Raw genomic sequence first — 26396 nt, 5'->3', positions numbered from 1 at the left:
CCTTGCTAACCTTTCAGCTTCCAGAAATGGTGGCGACCCGTCCTTTGGAACCCATGCTCTGCAAACATCTCACAAGTTTGCCCCACACTGGGTATATTTTTCTGGGGTACATGTCAAGTAAATACAACCCCCATCCCCAGCTAAATAAACCCAGTGCTCTGTATAATTCTTGGGACGAGGTGAGGTGGGGTGTGACGAGTGTGCCACAGGGGGGTGAAAGGGATGGTAAATCTCTATCGTACAGGCTTTGTTTGGGTCGTCTCTCTGGGTACCGCTTTCTGGGGTACCGCAAAGTGCTTTGGGTGCTATGCCAATTGCGACCATCATCATTGCGCTTTTTGGGAAAGCTTTGGCACAACAACAGAGTCCCATTTGGCACACACTAAAGATGAAGACGATGACGGGCACCAGCATTTTCACAATAGCTCCCAGCCAGGATGGAGCCCACGAGAATGTGAGGTCAAAACGGTCTTCATTTTGTGTGCCGGCTTCCTTCTTCATACGCACTCCCAGATTATGAAAAAGCTTCGGTTATGTGTGAGAGGGAGCCTTTCTCAGCATCTTTGGGGATTCCTGTTGCACATACAGCCTCCCGATCTGTTTGTACACGCCTCCCTCCATGCCAGTTAGCATATACAGGACATAGCGATTCTGCATCATCATCAGCCTCAAGGTACGGAGCACCACTTTTATGATGTTGAACCTTTGCTCTGTGTCTGTATCACCTTTTTGTTTCCCAGGGAGGGTTTTGAACTCTGGTGATGGCAACAGTTTCCTGTTTCTTCTTCAGATATAGGAAGGGCGGTAGGGCCAAAAGTCTCTTTTGTCCCACCTTGCAAGTGTACTTCTGGGATCACAAGCAGGGCTGATTGCAGAGTGGTCAGGGAACAATAGCACCTCCATGGTGCTCGCTGATGATCCGGAGAATAATTGGACACCAACCCCACTTTACCCACAGATGACTAAGAACAAGCAGCAGGTCGGTCATTCAAGAAAACAGAGCTGAAAAGCCAGAAATACTAATCAAGGTATCTAGGAAGAAACAAGGGTTGCAATCCAGTATAATCACAGGCAGACCAATCATGACACTGGGCAGAGGATCCAGGGACAGGTAGAAGTCGGGTTTCAGAGCAATATCAAAGAAAGACAAACAACGACAGAGCAAGAAGTCCCAGGGTAGGCCGAGGTTGAATTCCAAGAAAAACCAATAGGTGGGGAAAAAAACAGCAGAAAAGCAATCAGTCCGAAGTGCTACTCAAGTGAAAACAAAGACGCATGCTGGTTCTTAGTTCCTGATGCAAGTTTGCATTGCAGATCATGATTGGTCGGTCGTGTACGCATCACGTCATTTACCATTTGGCCCTCTGGTAATTGTAGTTCCCACTGAAGTACACGCACCGTATCTTTACAGGTGCAAGGAAGTCATGGTATCAAAAGTACAACAGACACAGAGTATAGTTCAAGGGTGTTTATTGTACTTTTAATGGGTTGGAAAAAACACTTATCTAAACCTAATTCTAACAATGGGAGCGAGCTACGACCATCAAATAAAAGTAAACGCTGACCTAGTCAAGTCCAGTCAAATCAAAAATGGCCTATACTAAGAATCCTATTGCTAAACCCTACTCTAAAGAACAAAAGGGGTGTGGGATGTTGCAATGTGCAAAAACATAGGGCCTCATTACGACCCTGGAGGTAACCATGCCGTTTCTTGCGGCATGGCTACCCCCATTCCGGGTACCCGGTTCCCTGAATGGGGAAATACCGGGCCATTCCGACCTTGGAGGGCCCGGTATTTCCCCATTCACAGAACCCGGTACATCCCCATTCCGATTTCAGCCCCCGTAGGGCTCAATGGGAATAGGGATGATGCTAACAATGGGCCCGTTAATGACGTGCCTGTTAGCATCCTGGCCTGCGTGCGGGACCCGCTAAGGATGCCTGGTTTTACAGGTGTCCTTAGCGGGTCCCGCAAGCTGACTTCGTAATGGGGCAGTAGGGGCAGGGCAGGGGCAGTAGCTCTACAAGCTCCGTTAACCCCCTACCCCCATGGTCGTAATGAGGCCCATAAGGCCCATAGGGCCTCATTACGAGTGCAGCAGTAAGGGGTTAATGGCGCCGGTAAGGATGCCGGTGCCGTTAACCCCTTACCGCTGCATTCCGAGGTCCCTTAGCGGGTCCAGCTAAGGATGGCTGGTTTTACCAGCCACCCTTAGCGGAGCCGCTAAGGGACCAGGGAGCTAATAACGGGCCTGTTATTAACAGGCCCGTTATTAGATCCCTCCCCATTCCCATTGAGCCCTATGGGGGCTCGAATGGGAATGGGGAATGGGTATTTTTATTGGGGACTTACCGGGTCCTCCAAGGTTGGAATGACCCGGTAAGTCCCCATTCAAAGAACCTGGACACGAGTTTGGAGGCAGCCATGGCGCTAATAGCACCATGGCTACCTCCAAACTCATAATGACCCCCATCGTGTTTAATAAAAAAAAAGGTACAGGTAACATGGTAGTTCAGAACTGCTGACCTGTAACTCCCCCTTCCCCCATGTTTCGGGTTGTGCGGCACCCACGAGCAACACCTGCAGATGCACCGGCACCGTTATGAACAGTGCTGGTGCATCCATAGGGCAGAAAGGGGATGGGGAGCACATCATTACCGCCACCCGCAAAAGGGAAATTACCGGGCCACCAAACTTGTAATGGCCCGGTAATTGCCCATTTGCGGGTGGCGGTGTCGGATGCGAGTTTGCCGGTAGCCATGCCCGTTTTACAGGCACGGCTACCGCCAAACTTGTAATGACCCCCATTGTCTCAGGACAAAATCTCCTTGATTAAGACTTTCGATTATGCACGGTTTTCCATCTACCCGGTGCAGGACCACTTCAACACTTTCACATCTCACTGCTTTATAACATCTTTCTGAGATACTCCTTCCAGAGTCCTTCGAATGAGCACACACGGGTGCCGGACCACTCTGTCACAATGTATCTCTTCTAATTTAGTTTCAAATGATCACTTCCTTTTGCCTCGGGCTTTCATCTGCATTCTCTATTCGTCCACTACACAGCACAGTTCAATTTATTAGGTTATCGCTGCTCACAGCCTTCATTTCAATGCCAACTGGTATCGCAATATTGCCTCCAACTCACCAGCTGTAATTAGCTGCTTGTTCGGCGTCTGTTTTTGTCGAGCAAAAGACAATACTTTGTCCAGTTGCCAAATGTGACAATCCTGCTCTGTAATGCTTTGGCCTTTCTGCTCGCCTTGCTCATATTGTGTTCTCATGCTCCCCCTTTTATCCATGTGGGGGAAAGGTAACAGCATTCAGATGTGAGTTGTTACGGGTAATTGCCTGACTCTGCCTGACCCTGAGATTGGGATATTTTGCATGGAATGGTTGGGTGCGAGTCTGTCTTCCACCAGAGCGCATAGCCCATGTAGTAGTGTTTGTGTAGGAAAGGCGGAGTAAGGTGCCCAGATAGCATATGGGATGGCAAGGGGTAACAGGAAAATAGGGATGGGAATACTGCGTTTCTCCATCAGGTGCTGCCCTCCCACTCCCACGGGACAGCGCATCTAGGTGATCTTCCCTCATTGGTCCACCCCAAGGGTCTGGATCCAATAGCAAGGGCTGTGCCCCAGCCACCTGGACGACAGATCCCAAGGGAATAGTTTGTGAGACACCCTCTGGTTTCTCACACAGGTCATATGCCAACAGGTGCATAGAAAAGGAGCTAGCCCCGGTGGATGCCGCTGCCTGACAACAGCACAGTACATGAGAACATCAACCTTCTCACATACAGCCAATTAAAGAAAACGTCAGTTTTCAAACAGTAACAATGACAGGGGGGTTCAGTCGAGGCATCGACCCATTGATACATGAAATAATGTGGTATCAACCGTGGTTACATAAAACAATGGGACATAAACCCAATTTGAGATTCTTTTCACCCTCTTCACCTCCTCCATAGGACAACGCATTGCCAACTTTGTATTCTACGACCCCCCTCTTTGAGGGCAATACTGCAATTGTCTTCTCTTTCCAGACTGTCCCTACTGATCTGACTCTGCAAGTATTCCTGACTGTCTCTCTGCAATCTACCTCTGGATGCAAGTTTCTTGTCATGATTACCACCACAACGATTGAAGTCCATTAACTCCTGGCCTCCAAACTCCCCCCCCCCCCATCTTATTTTCTGTTAATTTGCTCGTCCCCTCTCCAGGGTATTGTGGCGGATCAGAAGGAGGACGAGCCCTATCGGAGAACATCTTTAGAATGGCTTTATTCAATGATATGGTGAAAACCTGACTATCCCTATTCCTATGGAGTATTCCCTACCTATCTAACTAACTAAGGTGCTCATCAGTTGTGTTGTAATGTCCAAAAAGAATGAGTCCTCCATCCAGAAACTAATGCTATCTGACCCTATGAGTAAGTTGAACCAAAAAAAAATAGAATAAGGTCAGGAGAATGTCTCCCTTCTCCTGGCAGGTGCTTCTTATACTGTTCTCTTTAGTATTTTTAACTCCACGTTAGTATGTAATGTTCAAATAGTCTTTTTCGACTCCTTGTATTAGCTCATGCAACTCTCTCAACAGGCTCTTGCTGCTCCCTTTTTTGGTGCAATGAGTTCCTTTGAGTCTGGTCGGTTTCTTGGATTACTCTGGTTGGTATATTTCCCCTTTCTCTCCTTTGCATTCTCTTGCCAGTTTTTTGTGAAGGCTAATTGCACCTTCTGTTCATTATCTTTTCTCGTTTCTATATACCATTCATATACTTCACACATAAGTTAATCTTCCATTCTATCCATGATAATGTTGTACTTTCTTGTCAATTGTATATCAGAGGCTTCCCAGCCCTTCTCGCTTTCTTTGAAGAGGGTTTCAAACTCTCTGACAATTCTCTTTCTCCCCCTTTTAGGATTAGTTTGTATTCTCGCTCCGTCATTTAGGCAAATGATGTTTTCTCTTTCAACTCTCTTGGTTTCCCTTTTTGCATGGATTATGATTTACTTTCTCACTTTTCTTGTTTCTACTGGGACCACTTTCTTCATTCTTATGATGATGACTGCCTCGGTTCCCGTTCCTCCCGAGTTCCCCATTACCTTCTCGTTCAGGTGTAATAAAGTTTCAGGCTTGCTTACAGTTTGTATCACTCCGGGAATTATTTCTTCTTGGTTCATCTCCTCATCAGCGTCCTTGCCTGATGCATCTCATCTTCTCTCCTGGGTTCAGTATTCCTCACTGGCGGTTTCCCCTCCGCAGTCTCAGCATCATTACACGGGCAGCGTGCCCACAACTGATTTGCATATGGTCTTTCCCCTTTCGTAATGGTTTGTCAGGTGAAAAGCGATGGTCTGGAGGGTTGCCAAGAGCAATGCCCGAGGTTAAGATTAATGCTAAACCTTCCAGCCATCATCTCTTTTGTTTTGCTTTAGTCACCCTGAGTGGGATGGATATGCCCAGACGTGGGTCATGTGCCTGCTGGCCCCAGAAACCCAAGCTACTATTCAACAAGGCAGAAACATGTTTGGGGGTGCTTGGGGGCTTGTGTAGAAGGGATATGATCAAGCAGTTCAGACTGCACTGCCCCTTTTGGGGTGGGACCAGGCCTGATTTGCAAATGGTCCTTCCCCTTTTGTAATGGCTTGGCAGGCGAAGAATGATAGTCTGGAGGTTTCCCAAAGCAATGCCAGAGATTAGGATTAATTCCAAACCTTCCAGCCATCACAGATTTTGTTTTGCGTAAGCCTGCTGTGAGAAACCAGAAGGTGTCTTATCCGCTGGTCCCCGGGGATCTCTCTCTCTCTCTCTGTCACTCTCTGTCTCTCAGGTGGCCAGGGCACGGCCATCGCCTTTGGATCCAGACCCTGGGGGTGGAACTGTGTGGGAGGATCACCTGGGTGAGGGTTATTTCGGGGTGTGGGACACCAGATGCGGTATCCCTCCCGCTAAACACCTTTACCCCATCCTACCAGGTAGGATAGGTGGGTACTTTACCCCCCCTTTCCCTTCACAAACACTTCCACACGGACAGCCCGCTCTGGGAGAAAACAGACTCACGCCCGAGCAGTATACTTGACAGGTCCTGCTGCTATGGTCAGACAAAGTCAGGCAATTACTGACAATCACTCACGCCTGACTGCCATTAAACTTCCTCACACAGATAAAAGGTGGAGCATGAGAGCACACTCCAAGGGCCTCATCACGACTTTGGCGGTAACCCTTAAATCCGGCGGTAGCACTATTACTGCCGGATTTAAGGGTCCGCCAAATCAGAACTTCGGCGGATTTCGCCCCAGCTCTGAGCTTGGGAGAAATCTGCCGAATATTTGCGCTCATACCGCGGTATTAGCACAAAATTTCCCCATTGAGCCCAATGGGGAATGGGGCATTCCCAAATGGGCTCAATGGGGATTAACATTACCGCCAAACTCGTGATCCGGCACTATTAGCGCCGGGGAGTTCGGCGGTAGGGCAGATAGAGCTGGCGCTAATAGTGCCGCCGTTACCGCCCAAGTCGTGATGAGGCCCTAAGTGAGGGAAAGCACACGAAGAAGCAGCAGTTTCAAGAAGGCAGCTGAACCAGGGGAGAAAGAAAACTAAGAAGTGTTTGCAAAGACGAAAATACCTTTCTGTCAGGAAACCGTTACTTTCAAAATCCTTGTAGATCACAAAACGTAAGGCCAGGAAACCAGGCTAAAGAATCCTGCATTGTGTGCCGGAGATACCAGACCAAGTTGAGGAGGAGCAGCAGCCGCTGTGGTATCGTCCTTGGCTCCAAGAACAAAGTAGCATCAGAAAGATCAACACAGCTGGAGGCCGATGCAAGGCCGGTCTGTGTTGAAATCAAGGTTACAATCAGCAATATTGTATAACGAGCGGGGGAACAAAGATTGTTGAACACATATGATGAAAGACGCGAGTAAAGCTAAATTGCTGATGAATGTTTGAACACCAAGAAGGAAAGATACATCAGTGACAGTGGCCCTCATTACAAACCCGGCGCTAAACCATGGCGCTATTAGCACCATGGCTGGTGCCGGTATTGTAACGAGTCCGCCATGGTGGAATGGGGAAATACCGCCCTATTCCAAGGTTGGCGGGGCGGTATTTCCCCATTTCACCATGGCCCTTTCCCATTTTCGGCCCATAGGTCTCAATGGAACTGGGGAAGGCCCTAAGTATGATACCGCAAATTGCGGTACCGTAATTAGCACCGAGGTCCCTTTGCGGCACCTAAAACTAGTAAAACCAGCCGTTAAGGTCGGGTTCCGCAAAGGGACCTCGTAATCAGGCATTAAGGGTTTAACGGCGCCGACACCTTTTACGGCGCTGTTAAACCCTTAACGCCAGGGTCGTAATGACCCCCAGTGTCTGGCGCTGCATGGGTGCTCAAACAAAAGGTCTCTGTAAAGGTATCGAGCCAAGAGGTGACAGAAACAAAAGTAAGACATTTGTTTGAAGTGAATCAAAGTGGTCCTGCGACAGTTAAGCAAAACTCATTGCACATTCAAAAGTCTTTGATTTTTGTTATCAAGAGGAACATGTAAAAAGTGAGATTGCATGGTCTGAGCCCGAAAGAGGGAGACAAATGTGAATGTTGTGCTAAATGGATTCAAGCCCGAATGAGGGAGATCCATAATGTATGGAAGCACAGGTCAATCTGATCCCCCTCCCACCCATTCTGGTCCGTATCCTAGCCCCTGTATGTGTGTATATACACTTGGTCTCTGATAGGCAGAGCTCCTCTGGCCAGGGTAGCAGGACTGCCGTAGACCAACATGCATATGTGCAGTAAACCCAGACAGAAGAACCTTATGTCTCTACACTCCTGTCCTGAACCAGGGCCCTGACTCCATTTTGTCTGGCTACCGACTCCATTTTGTAAATCTCTCATCAAATGTCTCAGAGGCACCAAGCTGCAGGCCTGCACCTCTCACCCCCCTGGGTCCGTGCACAAACAGCCAGCCAAACCCTCCTACGCCCGCCACGTCTCCGCAGAGCCAGGTCTGTTCCCACGGAAGTCTGTATGTAACAGTCAAACTTCAAACACTGTACCTCTCGCCTTCCTTGTTGCCTCCCTGCCCTGCAGATGAACCCGGACCTTTGTTCACAAATGGAAATAACCCACCAATCTCTGTAAATCTAACGTTGTGCCAGCAGACCCCTTGCATGTGAAATATTCCCCCCAGCCTTTTTGCCCTCAGCTCTGGTTGATGTATTAGCTATGTGCCCTCTGACCAGGTAGTACCCCACCTCACCCCAACCCTGACTGACCAGGATGGCAGTATATTTACCCTTGTACTAACATAACAAAAATACCCCCCCCCCCCGGTTCTAACAAAGTAGAGTTACGAGACCACTCTTGAACTGTACCTTCTTGATAAGACACCTGGACCCCTGAAATATTCCTTTATTGTGTTCTAAGTGATGTGACAGAGCATTAGACATGTAATAAAAAGTGATGTTTAGGAATCTGAGTATGAATGGCCACAAGGGCATGTGATAGCTCAGGTCACGTCACTCCATAATGACCGTCGCCCGACCCTACACTCCACCCAGATGAGCCCAGGTGACCCACGTGCTCCAAGAAGCAACAGATCAGCACCAGCCAATCAAGCGGCTCCTACCCAGTATATGCCACATTGAACTTTCGCTGGTAGCCAATGATCACGAAATGTTTGTCACCTATGGTATACGTCACTGCTTAGGATACTTGTCCATCCAATGTCATGTATTGAAATGTTTGGCAGAGCACCCTCAGATTTTTGCAGTTCTTTGCATGCCATATTTTAGTGTTATGTGGAAGGAGTGAGAAGGGAAGAGTGGGCAAGATCCAGGGGGAATGTCAATCTTTATCTAATATAAACGTTCTATTTTTTTGCATATGGCCATTAGGTGTGATATAAGGATTATAAGGTGAATAAAGGTACGGGAACCTTGCTCTGCAAGGGGGTGGAAGGGGGCGCACCATCAGTGCTATCTTGACTAGCGCAGGATATATAAGGTGAAAAATAAGGTGAAAACAGTAGGGTCTCAAATATGAGTAGCCTCGAAGTAGTTCTTTATTTTTAGAAACGCTTCACTTCTTTTTCTTTCTTCCTGGGAAAAGGCAAAACTTGACAAGGTATTGGGGGACGATCCACAAGGGATCTAGATAGTGGGACAGGCTTTGAAAAGGGCTGGGAAAAAGGAAAAATAGTGGAAAAGGACAGGCAGGGAGGGCTATATGTTGTGTTTTGTGTAGTATGTCAAAGTTAGTGGTTATGTTATATGTACTTTTCTTGTTGCTTTCATGTTGGTTTGTATTAATTAGATGAGAATGACTACAGTTGCATTTCTATTGTGCTAAGAATTTATCAAGTTCACGAAGTTCAATCATTCCGAATGATATAAGGTTGTTTGTGCACACACAGAAAGGTGTTGAGTGTCAAGCATTAAAAGTGATAAAAGTACAAATTGGTTAGCCCTATTGAAGTGGTTGAGAAACCGTTGAGAGGGTCACTTGTCCAACATGGTGGCAGAGACTCCACTGTCACATATTTGCCAGAACCTGCCTAGATATGCCGACAGGATCAGGAAATATCATGACGAGTGGCTGACCGAACTAAAAGGGGAAGGACTACCCCAGGTATGGCCCAAAGGAGGGTCTTTTGACAAGGAAGTGCTTAATAGGATTGCTGTATGCCTATTTGTAAAATACAAAGCCAAACAGCAACAAAATCGAGGTGTTAGATCTGTGGAGACTATTCAAACAAATACCTCCAAATAAAAGCAAGGGACAGGGAATGTCTCCCGTGGCAGGGACCAGCAAAGAGGAGGATGATTCTAAAAGAGAAGGGGGTAACGCCACAGTAAGTTTATACCCTGTATAGCCAAAACCATCAGAGGGGCCAAAGCCGGCAGAGGGATAAAGTGACCCAGTATATGTGTCTAAGCCTAACCCACCCCCAAATACGCAGCCGTCCACCTCAGAAACACTCCCATACGATCAGAGAGGGGCGTTCGGGCAAGTAAGTACTCCCAACACAAGCATCAAACAAGTAGCCCAAGATTTAGAGATAAGATTAACATTGGGCCAAACAGAGTTAACACGATTGCGAGACATATGTGAAAACAGTAATGCCATTACACCCAGGGGAGGTCAAAAACCAGAGCCCCAGACACCAACAAACTGCATAGAGGGAGGGTGGAAGAAAGGAGAAATATTGTTCAAAATAAATAACAATCAAAACACGAATAATACAAATTGATGAGAGGGAAGAACAGATGAGCAGGGATGGGGAGATAGTGATGTCAGACAGGGAAGAAGAGTACTGGAGCGATCTAGAGGAACAAGAGGGAGGAGGGGATTGCCTAGAAGGGGCAGTAGGAGAAGCCCCTGTGAGTACACTGAGCCCAACGGGGAGAGTAATGGAGGAAGAATGGCAAGGAAGGCTAAGAGCAAGGGCTGGAAGGATGGCAACACTAGGCAAGATGGACTAAGGTAAGTACGACAAGGGGAAAAAGCAAATTACAGATGCCACTAATACATAAAGGAGGGAGAAGGCCACAGTATGTACAATGGGCACAAATGGATAAGGAACATTTATTAAAGACACTGCCCCCACTTTCGGGAGGGGCGAGTAAGTGGATATATGCATTAAAAAAAAAATAAAGCAGGGGTCCCGTTGGCAATAGGAGATGTCAAAAGCTTGCTAGTATCAGCAGTGGGTGACCAATCCGACAGGGTGTGGACAAAGGCGGAGTTCCCAGAGGTGACAATAGACGCTGATCAACATGATGGGGCATCTTTTAATGCGGCAAGAGCCTGGGTATGGACTGCTACGAGAGACACATTCCCAGATACCACTGATTTACAATCAGTAATGTAATGTACAATGGAAGAGTCAGAAGATGCAAATGCTTATATTATCCGTGAGCAGGAGATGTGGAGAGTGGGGACAGGCACGGCTTGAGACCAATCCACCTCTCTCTTACTTTATAATTAAGAGAGGGCTCCCGAAGGAAGTACAAAAAGCTCTAGATAAAATAGCTGGAATAGAAGCCAAAGGATAGCCAGAAATACAGAGCATTATAGTGCACCATTGTAAGAGGACAGTGCCAGTGAGGGCAGGCCAATGTGGGTAGGACAGTGAGGGTAGGTCAGTGCCAGTGAGGGTAGGACAGTGAGGGCAGGCCAGTGTGGGTAGGACAGTGAGGGTAGGCCAGTGCCAGTGAGGGTAGGCCAGTGAGGGCAGGCCAGTGCCAGTAAGGGTAGGCCAGTGTGGGTAGGACAGTGAGGGTAGGTCAGTGAGGGTAGGTCAGTGCCAGTGAGAGCAGGACAGTGAGGGGCAAGACAGTGAGGGGCAAGACAGTGAGGGGCAAGACAGTGAGGGGCAAGACAGTGAGGGGCAAGACAGTGAGGGGCAAGACAGTGAGGGGCAAGACAGTGAGGGGCAAGACAGTGAGGGGCAAGACAGTGAGGGGCAAGACAGTGAGGGGCAAGACAGTGAGGGGCAAGACAGTGAGGGGCAAGACAGTGAGGGGCAAGACAGTGAGGGGCAAGACAGTGAGGGGCAAGACAGTGAGGGGCAAGACAGTGAGGGGCAAGACAGTGAGGGGCAAGACAGTGAGGGGCAAGACAGTGAGGGGCAAGACAGTGAGTGCAAGACAGTGAGGGGCAAGACAGTGAGGGGCAAGACAGTGAGGGGCAAGACAGTGAGGGGCAAGACAGTGAGGGGCAAGACAGTGAGGGGCAAGACAGTGAGGGGCAAGACAGTGAGGGGCAAGACAGTGAGTGCAAGACAGTGAGGGGCAAGACAGTGAGGGGCAAGACAGTGAGGGGCAAGACAGTGAGGGGCAAGACAGTGAGGGGCAGTGAGGGGCAAGACAGTGAGGGGCAGGACAGTGAGGGGCAGGACAGTGAGGGGCAGGACAGTGAGGGGCAGGACAGTGAGGGGCAGGACAGTGAGGGGCAGGACAGTGAGGGGCAGGACAGTGAGGGGCAGGACAGTGAGGGGTAGGACAGTGAGGGGTAGGACAGTGAGGGGTAGGCCAGTGAGGGCAGGCCAGTGTGGGTAGGCCACTGAGGGCAGGCCAGTGTGGGTAGGCCACTGAGGGCAGGCCAGTGTGGGCAGGCCAGTGCCAGTGAGGGCAGGCCAGTGAGGGCAGGCCAGGCCAGTGAGGGCAGGGTAGGCCAGTGAGGGCAGGGTAGGCCAGTGAGGGCAGGGTAGGCCAGTGAGGGCAGGGTAGGCAACGGAGGGTAGGCCAGTGAGGGCAGGCCAGTGAGGGCAGGCCAGTGAGGGCAGGCCAGTGAGGGCAGGCCAGTGAGGGTAGGACAGTGAGGGTAGGTCAGTGCCAGTGAGGGCAGGCCAGTGAGGGTAGGCAACGGAGGGTAGGCCAGTGATGGCAGGCCAGTGCCAGTGAGGGCAGGCCAGTAAGGGTAGGCCAGTAAGGGCAGGCCAGTGAGGGTAGGCCAGTGAGGGTAGGCATAGCTCTCAACCATTTGTCTCGGAAAGGCGGGTGAAATCACCCGATTTTGTTTCTGGCGGGTGAGACGCCCATTGGAATGAATGGGCGTGGAGGAGGCTTGGCGGGTGAGTCAGCCCTTTGCAAAGGGGGTAGGACAGTGCCAGTGAGGGCAGGCCAGTGAGGGCAGGCCAGTGAGGGCAGGCCAGTGAGGGCAGGCCAGTGAGGGCAGGCCAGTGTGGGTAGGTCAGTGCCAGTGAGGGTAGGCCAGTGAGGGCAGGACAGTGAGGGTAGGCCAGTGAGGGTAAGCCAGTGAGGGCAGGCCAGTGTGGGTAGGACAGTGCCAGTGAGGCTAGACCAGTGAGGGCAGGCCAGTGAGGGCAGGCCAGTGTGGGTAGGACAGTGAGGGTAGGACAGTGCCAGTGAGGGTAGGCCAGTGAGGGCAGGACAGTGAGGGCTAGGCCAGTGAGGGTAAGCCAGTGAGGGTAGGCCAGTGAGGGCAGGCCAGTGAGGGCAGGCCAGTGTGGGTAGGCCAGTGAGGGCAGGCCAGTGTGGGTAGGCCAGTGAGGGCAGGCCAGTGTGGGTAGGACTGTGAGGGCAGGCCAGTGCCAGTGAGGGCAGGCCAGTGAGGGTAGGACAGTGAGGGTAGGACAGTGCCAGTGAGGGTAGGCCAGTGAGGGCAGGCCAGTGTGGGTAGCCCAGTGAGGGCAGGCCAGTGAGGGTAGGACAGTGCCAGTGAGGGTAGGCCAGTGAGGGCAGGACAGTGAGGGTAGGCCAGTGAGGGTAAGCCAGTGAGGGCAGGCCAGTAAGGGTAGGCCAGTGAGGGCAGGCCAGTGAGGGCAGGCCAGTGTGGGTAGGCCAGTGAGGGCAGGCCAGTGTGGGTAGGACTGTGAGGGCAGGCCAGTGTGGGTAGGACTGTGAGGGCAAGCCAGTGAGGGCAGGCCAGTAAGGGTAGGCCAGTGAGGGCAGGCCAGTGTGGGTAGGACAGTGCCAGTGAGGCTAGACCAGTGAGGGCAGGCCAGTGAGGGCAGGCCAGTGTGGGTAGGACAGTGAGGGTAGGACAGTGCCAGTGAGGGTAGGCCAGTGAGGGCAGGACAGTGAGGGCTAGGCCAGTGAGGGTAAGCCAGTGAGGGTAGGCCAGTGAGGGCAGGCCAGTGTGGGTAGGCCAGTGAGGGCAGGCCAGTGTGGGTAGGACTGTGAGGGCAGGCCAGTGTGGGTAGGACTGTGAGGGCAAGCCAGTGCCAGTGAGGGCAGGCCAGTGAGGGTAGGACAGTGCCAGTGATGGAAGGCCAGTGAGGGCAGGCCAGTGAGGGAAGCCCAGTGAGGGCAGGCCAGTGAGGGAAGCCCAGTGAGGGCAGGCCAGTGAGGGCAGGCCAGTGAGGGCAGGCCAGTGTGGGTAGCCCAGTGAGGGCAGCCCAGTGAGGGCAGGACAGTGCCAGTGAGGGTAGCCCAGTGAGGGTAGCCCAGTGAGGGCAGGCCAGTGTGGGTAGGTCAGTGCCAGTGAGGGTAGGACAGTGAGGGTAGGACAGTGCCAGTGAGGGTAGGCCAGTGAGGGCAGGCCAGTGTGGGTAGCCCAGTGAGGGCAGGCCAGTGTGGGTAGGTCAGTGCCAGTGAGGGTAGGACAGTGAGGGTAGGACAGTGCCAGTGAGGGTAGGCCAGTGAGGGCAGGCCAGTGAGGGTAGGACAGTGCCAGTGAGGGTAGCCCAGTGAGGGCAGGCCTGTGAGGGTAGGACAGTGAGGGTAGGACAGTGCCAGTGAGGGTAGGCCAGTGAGGGCAGGCCAGTGTGGGTAGCCCAGTGAGGGCAGCCCAGTGCCAGTGAGGGTAGGCCAGTGAGGGCAGCCCAGTGAGGGCAGCCCAGTGAGGGCAGGCCAGTGCCAGTGAGGGTAGGCCAGTGAGGGCAGGCCAGTGAGGGAAGCCCAGTGAGGGCAGGCCAGTGAGGGAAGCCCAGTGAGGGCAGGCCAGTGCCAGTGAGGGTAGGACAGTGAGGGCAGGGTAGGACAGTGAGGGCAGTCCAAGGCCAGTGCCAGTGAGGGCAGGACAGTGCCAGTGAGGATAGGCCAGTGCCAGTGAGGGTAGGCCAGTGAGGGCAGGCCAGTGCCAGTGAGGGTAGGCCAGTGAGGGCAGGCCAGTGAGGGTAGCCCAGTGAGGGCAGCCCAGTGCCAGTGAGGGTAGCCCAGTGAGGGCAGGCCAGTGCCAGTGAGGGTAGGCCAGTGAGGGCAGGCCAGTGAGGGTAGCCCAGTGAGGGCAGCCCAGTGAGGGCAGCCCAGTGAGGGTAGCCCAGTGAGGGCGATGAGGCAGGTGAAACCTACGAGAAAGGAGAACACAGTAGAGGGCCAGGGATTGCAGGAGAGTGATGGGACGTGTGTTCTCAGAGAGAGGGATGAGCAGGGGGGCACCCGCCGAGATAAGGGGCACGTGACTTCTGGGGGAGCAGGAACGGGGGGTGCTTGCTCTACCTCTAGAGCCACCGTAAGCCAGTACAGCTCTGTCCTAGATCCTTGGGGTCCCAGTGCTTTCATAGCAGGAGAAACGCAAGAATAAAAGTTACAAAGCGAATATTAAACCCCCACCTTCCAAGCACCATCTGCGCAGATCGCAGGGGGTGCGGGGAGTCACCCAAAAGAACGCGTTGACGGGAGAATGTGGCGGAAAGGCACCCGCTCCAGTGCGCATGCGCGCGGCTGCTCTCCCTAGAGCGCATGCTCAGCGGTCTCCCCTACGCGTCTTGGCGTTCGCTCTCGTGCGCATGCTCTGTGGTATCCTCTCCAGTGCGCGTGCTCAGTGCCTATCCGCCAGGGCGCATGCTCAGTACCGTCCCGGGAGCAGGCTCGCCAGTATCTTGTGCGCATGCTCTGTGGTATCCTTTCCAGTGCGCGTGCTCAGTGCTTATCCGCCAGGGCGCATGCTCAGTACCGTCCCGGGAGCAGGCTCGGCAGTATCTTGTGCGCATGCTCTGTGGTATTTAGTGCGCATGCTCAGTACGAATGCGCGGTATTCCACGCTCTCTCGGTACCCGGCTCCGGTTATTTCTTCGCACAAGCCTCTCCTTTAGTCCGTGCATGTAAAGAGATTACACGGAAAATTGCGCAGTCAATGGTCTTTGCTGTGACTTCAAGCATGCTCTGTCATGTAGTATATATCTCTTTTCAACCGTCTCTGGCGGCACTTTCTCGAGGGAACCAGTCAGTGTTGCCAGGTCAAAAGGAAAAAATAAGCTGAATGCACACTCAAAACTAGCCCAAAACAAGCTGACTCCCAACCAAATAAGCTGAAAAAACAAGCGCACCTCTAAAACACTGTGGATAGGTTTCAAAAGTAAGAAATATAACAATAATGCAAATATACATCGAGAAAACACAAACAAAAAATGTTAGAACAAAGCATTTATTTTAAAAAGTATTTTATTTTTAAGTCGTTATGTGTGCTTGCCACACAGAGACCTTCAACTGGTGTGGTCCCCAGCGTTCCGCCTAAAAACATAATACCTCTCAACATCAACCTCCTCCATGGAATGCGAAAGAAGGCTGGCTAGCACTTGCCAAACACAAGCAGCATGTCCACAAGACCCACCCCATCCTGTGCCCAGCCTTCGCCTAAATTACTCCATCGTTTCAAACATTTCTATCATTTGTGTTATGACGTGACGAATTCGGCAGCACAAGAAAGCATATCAGTGTGTCCAGAGCTGTAGGAAAAAGTGGCACAAAAGGGAGGGCAGGGTAGGTGGTCTAACGCTGTTATCGGAGAGTGTCCTTAACCTTTACAGTACAGCGAAAGTCTCGGGTTCATACAAAAAAGCAGGATTTCCCTTGAAAGCACTGCATCTGGAAAAGTGAAGGTGCCACAGTAAGCCACGGGGATGTTAACTCCTAGACCATGATTTAAATAAGAGTTAACTTCCCTGTGGCTTATTGTAGTGCTTTACACATCCCTGCTGGGGCACAGACGGTGACCCCTGCTGCTAATGGAATTTAGCAGCAGGGGTCGCTGCGCCGCACAGGAATTAGATTGAAGAGTGCTGACTGCCGGGGAAGTGATTCAGCTTGTTACGGTTTTTGCCCGCTTACCCCTCTTAACCACTTATTCAGTTAACTGAATAAGCGCAACAATAAGCGGTTAATAGAGGAAATAAGCGGACAAAAACCGCGACAAGCGACCAGCAAAAATTATAAGGGACTTCGGGCAAAAAGAAGCCCAAAGTCGCTTATAATAAGCGGACCTGGCAACACTGGAACCAGTGCGCATGCTCTTTATGGCTCTGTGTGCGCATGCTCTTTATGGCTCTGTGTGCGCATGCTCTTTATGGCTCTGTGTGCGCGTGCTCTTTGTGTCCCCTAGCCCGCCCCTCTCATGCTCTGTGTGCGCATGCTCTTTATGGCTCTGTGTGTGCGTGCTCTTTGTGTCCCCTAGCCCGCCCCTCTCATGCTCTGTGTGCGCATGCTCTTTATGGCTCTGTGTGCGCGTGCTCTTTGTGTCCCCTAGCCCGCCCCTCTCATGCTCTGTGTGCGCATGCTCTTTATGGCTCTGTGTGCGCGTGCTCTTTGTGTCCCCTAGCCCGCCCCTCTCATGCTCTGTGTGCGCATGCTCTTTATGGCTCTGTGTGCGCGTGCTCTTTGTGTCCCCTAGCCCGCCCCTCTCATGCTCTGTGTGCGCATGCTCTTTATGGCTCTGTGTGCGCGTGCTCTTTATGGCTCTGTGTGCGCGTGCTCTTTGTGTCCCCTAGCCCGCCCCTCTCATGCTCTGTGTGCGCATGCTCTTTATGGCTCTGTGTGCGCGTGCTCTTTATGGCTCTGTGTGCGCGTGCTCTTTGTGTCCCCTAGCCCGCCCCTCTCATGCTCTGTGTGCGCTTGCTCTTCGTGGCTCTGTGTGCGCGTGCTCTTTGTGTCCCCTAGCCCGCCCCTCTCATGCTCTGTGTGCGCATGCTCTTTATGGCTCTGTGTGCGCGTGCTCTTTATGGCTCTGTGTGCGCGTGCTCTTTGTGTCCCCTAGCCCGCCCCTCTCATGCTCTGTGTGGCATGCTCCCTGTGCACGACTCTTTAAGGCTCCTTGTGCGCATGCTCCCTGTGCACGGCTCTTTAAGGCTCCTTGTGCGCATGCTCAGCTAGCCCGTATCCACCTTCTGAGCATCCTCATGGGATTAGGGTCACCCCAATATTCTGATTACTTACCGGCAATCTTCATTACTCCTAGTCTTACTCTTCCTCGTCACAGTATTTACCTCATGAGGCACCCGCCTCCGACACAGGACCTTCTTCTATTTCTTCTTATTTCTATAACTCCTCCCCCACACCCACGTTACTTAGTTTCATATTACCAAGCCGTAGCATGGGACCTTCCCCGCAGGGAGGGTGAGGAAGGTCGTCAGTACTGTGACGAGGAAGAGTAGGACTAGGAGTAATGAAGATTACCGGTAAGTAATCAGAACATTACCTCCACGTCCACTCTTCCTTGTCCCAGTACTTACCTCATGAGGTATACCAAAGCAACAAACGGGGAAAAGGGTCCCAATGAGACACAGAGTCAAAACAGTGCAGAAACACACACCTTTAACATAGCTCTCAACTCACACGCTTTTGGCGGGTGTCACCCGCCTTCTAAACAGCTGACTCACCCGCCAAGCCTCCTGCATGCCCATTCATTTCAATAGGCCTCTCACCCGCCAAAAATAAAATCGGGTGTTTTCACCCGCCTTTGTGACACAAATGGTTGAGAGCTATGCCTTTAATAACTCCAATTTTACATCCCCACAGACAAAACTCCAACCCCGAAGGAACCAACCCCCGAGTGGGAGACATTCAACCTATAGTGGTTGATGAAGGTGCTCTGATCAGCCCAAGTGGCAGCTCTACATATCTCCTGTAGACCCCCTAGCATCGGCCCATGAGGCCGCCAAACCTCTGGTGGTCCGCCCCTGAACGTGCGCAGGCACAGGCAGGCCCGAAGCCACATAGGCCATGGAGACCACAAGACGGATCCATCGGCTAATGGACACTACAGATGCCTTACGCCCAGCCCCAGCCGGGCCAAAAGTAATCAGAAGACTGTCAGAGCAGCGGAAAGGGGCAGTTCTAGCCAAGTACTCCAACAACGCCCGCCGCACATCAATGTTATGCCAAGCCACTTCCTCTGGCGTTTGCGGATTTTGAAAAAAGGCAGGGAGAACCAGATCCTGAGAGGTGTGAAAACGAGAAACAACTTTAGGGAGAAACTTCGGATCACACCTCAGCACCACCGAGTCCGGCAGAACCCTCAGGAAAGAGGGGTGACATAACAGAGCCCCAATCTCCCCAAGCCTACGGGCAGAAGTTATGGCAATCAGAAAAGCAGTCTTCAGCGTCAGATGTTTCATATCAATTTCGGAAATGGGCTCAAAGGGAGGCCATGAAGAAACTTTAAGACAAGAGGGAGATCCCAAGGAGGAAGCCCCTTATAAGTACAAGGACGGGAAGAAGAAAAACCCCTGAGCAACTTCCCCACCAACACCTCCCCATCCAAGTGCCCATCAGAGTCCCCCAAAAGGAATTTTATGGAGGCCCACTGAGAGCGAAGCGTGGAAACCGCCAGGCCCTTGTCAAACCCATCCTGGAGGAATTGAAGGATAGCGGGGAGGCCAGAACGCAGGGGGGGAATCCCAGACCGCCCACACCAGTCCCGGAAATGGCTCCAATGTCTGCCGTAAGCCTTCAGAGTGGAGGGTCTAAGAGCATTCATTATGGAATCCACCACAGGGCCAGAAAACCCCTGAGATATCAGCCTAGCCCGTGCAATATCCACACTGCCCATTGTATCTGGCGGACCCCCAACCGTAGCTCCCCCAGAAGGGGACAAGGCCACTTCGGAACCAGCCAAGGCTCCTGGCACCGAAGCTCCAACAGAGAGGGGAACCAACTCCGGCGGGGCCAGTACGGAGCGAACAACAATACAGTCACCCTGGATATTCTGATGCGCTGAACCACCTGAGGCAGAGGAGGAATAGGTGGAAAAGCATAAAGGAGACCCTGAGGCCACTGCACAGAGAGGGCGTCCACCCCCCACGCACCTTCTGTCTGAAAACGAGAGCAGAAGAGGGGAACTTTTGCTGAGGCTGGAGACGCAAACAGGTCCAGAATAGGGGTCCCGAACCTGACACAGATCTCTGCAAAAAACCTGGGTCGAGAGGACCAGTTCCATCGAGGAGGGAAACCGGCGGCTGAGTAGATCCGCCCGAACATTGTCCACCCCCCTGATATGTGAAGCCACCAGGGACACCAGATGTGATTCCCCCCAAGCACCTATCTGAGCTGACAGGGCATTCAAGGAGCGGCCGGAACCCCCTTGGCGGTTGACGTAAGCCAAAGCTGTCGTATTGTCCGTCCGGACCAAAACTGCCCGGCCCATCAGCAACCTCCTGAAGTACACCAGAGCCCGGAGAATGGCACACAACTCTCGCCAATTGGATGTCCGATGGCTCTCTTCTGGATCCCACAACCCCTGAGCAGAGAGGACTCCCAACGTAGCTCCCCAGCCCCTTCCACTGGCGTCGGTAGTAAGTGTGGTCACAGGAGGAATGATCAGGGACACCCCAGCCCGTAGTTTCGGAACCCTCAACCACCACTGCAGGGAGACCCGCAGCGCCAGAGACACCGGAATCAAAGCCTCGAAAGCTTGAGATGAAGGGAGCCAGTGGGAGAGAAGGTAGGACACCAGGGGGCGTAGATGAAGACGGGCCCAGGGAACTAGAAACACGCAAGAAGCCATGAGCCCCTGCAATTTCAGCAATAGGCGGGCCGGGACATACTGCCTCCCGAGAACCCTGCCCAGAACAGTCAGCAAGCGACGGACCCTCTCCAGGGACAGGAACACCTTCCCCATCCTGGTGCAAACCTGTGCACCAATGAAAACTAGATCCTGAGAAGCCTCCAGTTGGGACTTCTGCCAGTTCACCAGGAAACCCCAGTCCTGCAATGCCTGGCAGACCAATCGGAGATGAGAAATGACAGTCTGCCGGCAGGACGCTTTGATCAACCAATCATCTAGGTAGAGAAATATCTGAATGCCCCGCAGATGTAAGTGCGCCACCAGGGGAGCCACCAGCTTGGTGAAAACTCTGGGGGCAGATTGCAGTCCGAACGGGAGCACCCTGAACTGAAAATGTCGGGATCCCACTGCAAAGCGGAAGAACTGCATGTGCCAGGAACGGAGAGCCACATGGTAATAAGTGTCCTGGAGATCCAGAGATGTCATCCAATCCCCCTTTAATAACATCGGAAGAATGTTCTGTAAAGTCTCCATCTTGAAGTGTTCCTTTTGGACGAAGCAGTTCAGGGCTTTGAGGTCCAGAATTAGCAGTACTTCCCCGAAGGTTTGGGGACCAGGAACACCCGTGAGTAGAACCCCTGACCCTGCACAGGGAGAGGAACGGGCATGATGGCCGCCTTCAACACTAATTCGGAGGGCGCGGCGTCCATGGCCAACCTCTTGAGCCGAGACCTGGGAACCACAGTCCGAACCATGCAATGCTGGACAGGAGGAGACAGGAAATGCACTCGATACCCCCATTGTACTGTGTCCAGAACCCATGAGTCGGAACACCACCTTTCCCATACTGGAAAAAACTGCCGGAGCCGCCCGCCCACCGGCAATTCCAAACCGTCAGGACTTAGGTGCCGGCCCAGGACGTGAAGAGCGTGGAGGACCCCGACCCCCCCTAGCTCTCCGAAAAGAATGTGATGAGGAGCCAGGAAAAGACCTGCTGGTCACTGGACCAGCCCCAGAGGAAGATTTATTGGCCGTTGAAGGAGGCTTGCGTCGAAGTTTGTCAGCATGTTTGTCCGCCCTAAAAACTTTGTGCACCTTATCCTCAAGGCAATCACCAAAAAGCCTGGACCCAGTGAAAGGAAGTTTCAGGGCAGCCGCCTTCTGAGACCCATCAGTCTTCCAGTCCCTTAGGTGCAAATGCCTCCGGGCAGATATACCAGCCCCCATGGCCATGGCTGAACCATGCACCCCATCAAAAGCCAGATCGGCCAAAAACTCAACCTGTCTCTGCATGTCTGTAAGCAAAGGGGCACAATCAGAGCCTTCATTGACAGCCTTTTTCAACTCCCTGAAACCATTCAACACTGTTTTAGCTGTGTAGGAACCATAGATATTTGCTCGAAGGGCCAGATGCGCCCCTGCATGAACCTTCTTAAGGCCGGAATTAACTCGGCGGTCCATTGGATCCCGGACGGCCGCCTCCTCGGCCGACATAGAGGAGCGACCCACCAGGCTGGCGAGGATATCGTCGACCTCAACTGGATCAGACAGCAAAGTCTCGCCCTTCAAAGGGTAAAGTTTGGACATGAAGCGGGGCATTGCAATCTTCTCCGGGTCATGCCATTCCCGGAGGATTTTTTCCCGGATATCGGAAACCAATGGCAACCCCTTCCTAGGTGTATGCCTATACTGGTGAATAGAAGGGTCGGCCCCCTCCACCGGCACCAGGGGCTCTGAAAATCCCATGCAATCCCCAACTTGAGCCAGCACCTCATCCACTCCTTCTCTGCCCAGATATTTCCCTTCAGCATCAGCCGAAGAGGAACAAGAAGAGGGCGATGACTCAGCGCCAGAAGAAGAGGAGGATGAGGAAGACAGACGCCTGCGCTTGTGTCCATGAGCACGTGTGCGACTCCCTCTACAATGCTTAAGCAGCTTCTTCAACTCCTTTCTGGTCAGGGAAAAACGCTTAGCCTTCTTCTTTCTCTTTCTGTGTAAATCAGGAGAAGAGGAAGACGAAGAAGAAGAAGGCAGGGCCAGATGCCTGCTCTTTGCAGAATGTTTTCCCATGTTGAGTAAGCTCAGAAACAGTGACCAAGGAAGCCTGCTTCACCAAAGACCCCTGTACACCGAATCAAGGCTCCACATACAAACAATTGCCAACGTGCCTCTCCCACATTCAAATAGAGGCCAGAAAGAACAACAACCAATAGGAACAACATCAATCAATTCCTATGGCAACATGCCTGCAGTATCAGAGGAGGAGCCCACCCTCCTCCGGAGCACGTGGCTCAAACAAGAAAAAGGAGCCGCCAATCCGTGCACAGCCGCCCATGCAGCATGGCCATGCAACAGGAAAAACATGCCCCTCCCTTCTCCTTATCTTAACTCAGGTCCGTTCTCCCAGAACCCGGGCCACGTTGCCCTGCGCTGGCCAAAGCCCAGCAGAAACCAGGCAAGGCAGCCTGACTCAACCGGGTCCCAAGCCTCGCAGGGAACCCAGGAGTCTTGCCACACCTGAAGGAGCCGAAGGCCCCCCCACACAGCCCCACCAGGGGGCCAGCATTCGGAGCTCCCCAGGGCCCCGCGCCGGGAAGAAAAAAACAAGCCCAACCTGCCGGAGGCAGGAAAAATTAAAACTAAGTAACGTGGGTGTGGGGGAGGAGTTATAGAAATAAGAAGAAATAGAAGAAGGTCCTGTGTCGGAGGCGGGTGCCTCATGAGGTAAGTACTGTGACGAGGAAGAGTGGACGTGGATGTAATGCCCTTTTGCTTTTCTGCCTGCTTTGTCGGAGAGTCTGGTGTTTGTGCACCTGCAGCCACTCAAGACATATTGAAATGAGGCTCTTTTGTGAGCGTTGGCGGGAGCTTTCCCGTGTTTCGCCTGTTGACAGCGTAAAAACCACAGTTTCAAATGGAAAATAATGCTCCTAGAAAATAGCCCGATCCCTGCCTTATTGATGTAAAAGGAGCAGACATTTCAACTTTTTCAGTTGAAAGGGGCCTCGAGCCTCAGGGGACCCCGAGCAACTGCGCCCATGTTGCCAGTCAGCAGTTATATAACACAGCAATATATTCTGTTATATATTGCTTTTGTTCTGCAACTTCTGCAGTGCTCGCCTTACAAGCTGCGTTTTCTGCCAATTCATTGCAAGAATCAATGGGTTTCACAATTCTCTTATATTGTAAAGGACTGGTTCACAACCATGATGTCTTCCAACAGCTACTTCCGCAGAATTGTAATGACATTAATTATTATTTTATTTTTGTATGTAATGTGTTTGCTCAGACATAGCTTTTCACATGTATCAATGGAAAACAAGACAAATAAGACAAATAAAGCATCATATCTTCACACACAAAAAAAATAAATTCGTATACAGGCTCGTAATTCAAAAGCTTCTCTACTATTACCCAAATTCAGAATAAAGCGATCTGTGAATGCACCAGCATTTCATGAGCCGTCTTCCATATAATTATTCACAAGGTGTCCCACGTTAGCCATCGTATTTCTACAGCTTCCTTTTCCAGTCGCGCCTTGTATAGGCACGTTACAAATGCCATATCATATCATTTAACCCCCTGCTCATATTTATTCTACTCTGGATCTGTTATCTTCCCTGACATTATTATTGTATTACCCACTTGAATAGTACTGGATACGTAAGCACCCTGGGCTCTGACTTACCTTGAGTTCTAGGACTATCCCATAGTTCCCAGGAATGGCTCCTTTCCCCAGATTCCACAACAACAAAAGTTCCAACAAATAGTATCAAGCTCCTTCTCCATTCTGGGGAACAACTCCATTCCCCAGGGTTTCTCTTCAGGTTTCAGCTAGTGTAAAATCCTAAGGCCATGTGACTTCTAGAGATTCTCTTCTTTACTGTTCTACAATTTGGGTGTGGGTCCCAGTCTCGCAGGTAGCCTGTCATACTCTCCTGCCAGGCTCTCCTTCACTCTTATAGCACTTCACAATCTCATAGGCATGTGTCTTCTTTCAGTTTCTCTTTCCTTCTGTCACACTTTAGCCTTTAGAAACAAGAGAAATTAGGTCACACAGATAATTACTACACGTTAAATCAATCTCAGTTGATTCGAGTGGTGGAAGGGGACAAAAACCTCAGTCAAGAGAAATAGTCATTATAAACATCATATTTTAATATTTATCACAATCAATATAATAGCATAAAAATGTACATTATATTCACACCATAACTTCATAAAAATTACACTGTAGTATATATTCATGTAAACAAATTAACTGGAATAGTCAAAAAGGAAGAAAAATAATGGTCAAAATGGCCAAACATTTACTAACAGCTGTATAAAAAATCATCTTTAGTTAAATGAGTAATGATTGTGTTGGCCAGTTCTAAAAGTGCTGACAAAAAAGTGCTAAGTGCCTTACACTACAAAACGAATATATACATGAATATATACTACAATGTATTTTTTATGATGTTATGGTGTAAATATAATGTACATTTTTATGCTATTTTATTGATTGTGATAAATATAAAAATATGATGTTTATAATGACTATTTCTCTTGACTGAGCTTTTTGTCCCCTTCCACCACTCGAATCAACTGAGATTGATTTAAAGTGTACTAATTATCTGCGTGACCTAATTTCTCTTGTTTCTAAATATATTGCTCCCCTGGTCCATAGAATTGGGGATACCCATCTTTGTTGACTTTTACACTTTAGCCTTTACACACTCTTGACTCTGCCTGGTGTACTCTCCTGCCAGGACCTTCACACCATTACTTTTCCCTTTTGTTCATGAAACAATATTAGCCCAACGTTGCTGTATCGTTACTTGTTTAACAATTTTTGTTTCAATAATAGTTCTCTTTTTCATACAATGGCCTTTTGCCCCTTTTCTAAGTCAATTCATATTTATTTGACTTTCTTTCTCAATTGTCTCTTTCCGGATATGGCCTCAGTGACCCATTTGTGGCACGGCTTACAGATATGTAAAACTCTTTATGTTGTTCCTGTGTTGTTTCTATGCAGTGGCGCACCATTCCAGCTTACCAGGTGCTTGTATCCCTTGCACATCTCTGCTTCGTTTTCCTTTGTGTTGCTGGCTCAGCATGCACCCAGTCAGCCGCTGCACCTTTGCATGTCCTTCTCTGCTATATGCGGTTCCCACTGTCATGTGCTCTCGATTGGTGAGCCGACTGCATTCTGGTTTCCTCTTCTGCTGTTTGGATCAGCCTCAACACAGTTTCTCACAGTGTTCTCTTCCCCAGCATACTAGTCGTATCCGTGCAAGTCGCCATGTAGCCTAGCGTCTGCAGCACTCTCTGCATGCTGTCAGCTGCACTGGTTTTAAACTTCCCAGCATGATTGAACAATCTCCAAATACTAGACTGCTGTGTGGGCTTCATTATTCCGTCCCTCTTCCTCATCCCAGTGGTTACTATATCATTCTTTATGGGATGTTGAGGAAGCTGGTATGAGATCTTATAGGGAGTGATCATTACTGCTCCCTGCCTCTTCCTCATCTCAGTAAATGATATACTGGCCTTTGTGTCAGGTTGGGGAATACCAAGAGTGGGTCTAGTAAGTGACTAAGAGAGAGTTTTGCAGTATGCCATTAATACATGAGTAATGGAGGTAACACCTGTACAAGAGAATGGGAGGCATGTGGTGTCCAGTCATAATTTCGAAAACATAATTTCGAAAGTAAAAAAAGTCGAATCAAAAATGTCGAAAAAAAAAATGTCGAATTGTTTTTTTTTTCGATATTTTTTTTTGGCTCTAGTTTCTGTGAAAAAAATAGGTAAAAATAAAAAAAAGGGGGTTGGGGAGAACCCCCCCATTTCGAAAAAAAAACGTCATTAAACAAAAATTCGACATTTTTTTTCGACTTTTTGACTTTCGAATATTTTGTATTCGAAATTATGTCTATGAACTGAGGCATGTGATTTTCTCCACTGATGCCATGTCATTCCCCCAAGGGTCACCTCCCCTCAGGTGGTCCTCCATCATATAGCCACCCCCAGGGGCAGGATCAGGTAGCGGCTGCCATCCCTGGCCACATAGGGAGAGGCAGTGATGACTTCATCAGATTCATCACAGTACCTATTGTATATTTTCATAGAAATGACAAGCACAGTTCAGTGGCTGGAGCAGTACTGTCCCAAAGAGGATCTAACTGAATGTACTAGTGGTAAATAAATGTATTTATCTTGCT

At 50.7% G+C, this 26396-nt stretch overlaps 1 pseudogene; it reads right to left on the bottom strand.

The window, feature by feature from the left end:
- The window catches only part of LOC138566138 (zinc finger protein 850-like), a 251467-nt pseudogene extending 236331 nt beyond the window's left edge, over positions 1–15136 (bottom strand).
- Positions 15137–26396: the final 11260 nt, after the last annotated feature.

This window comes from Ambystoma mexicanum, chromosome 2p (genome assembly GCF_040938575.1).
Source record: "Ambystoma mexicanum isolate Mex_15411 chromosome 2p, UKY_AmexF1_1, whole genome shotgun sequence".
NCBI lineage: Eukaryota > Metazoa > Chordata > Amphibia > Caudata > Ambystomatidae > Ambystoma > Ambystoma mexicanum.
This window is presented reverse-complemented; position numbering and strand designations above follow the sequence as displayed.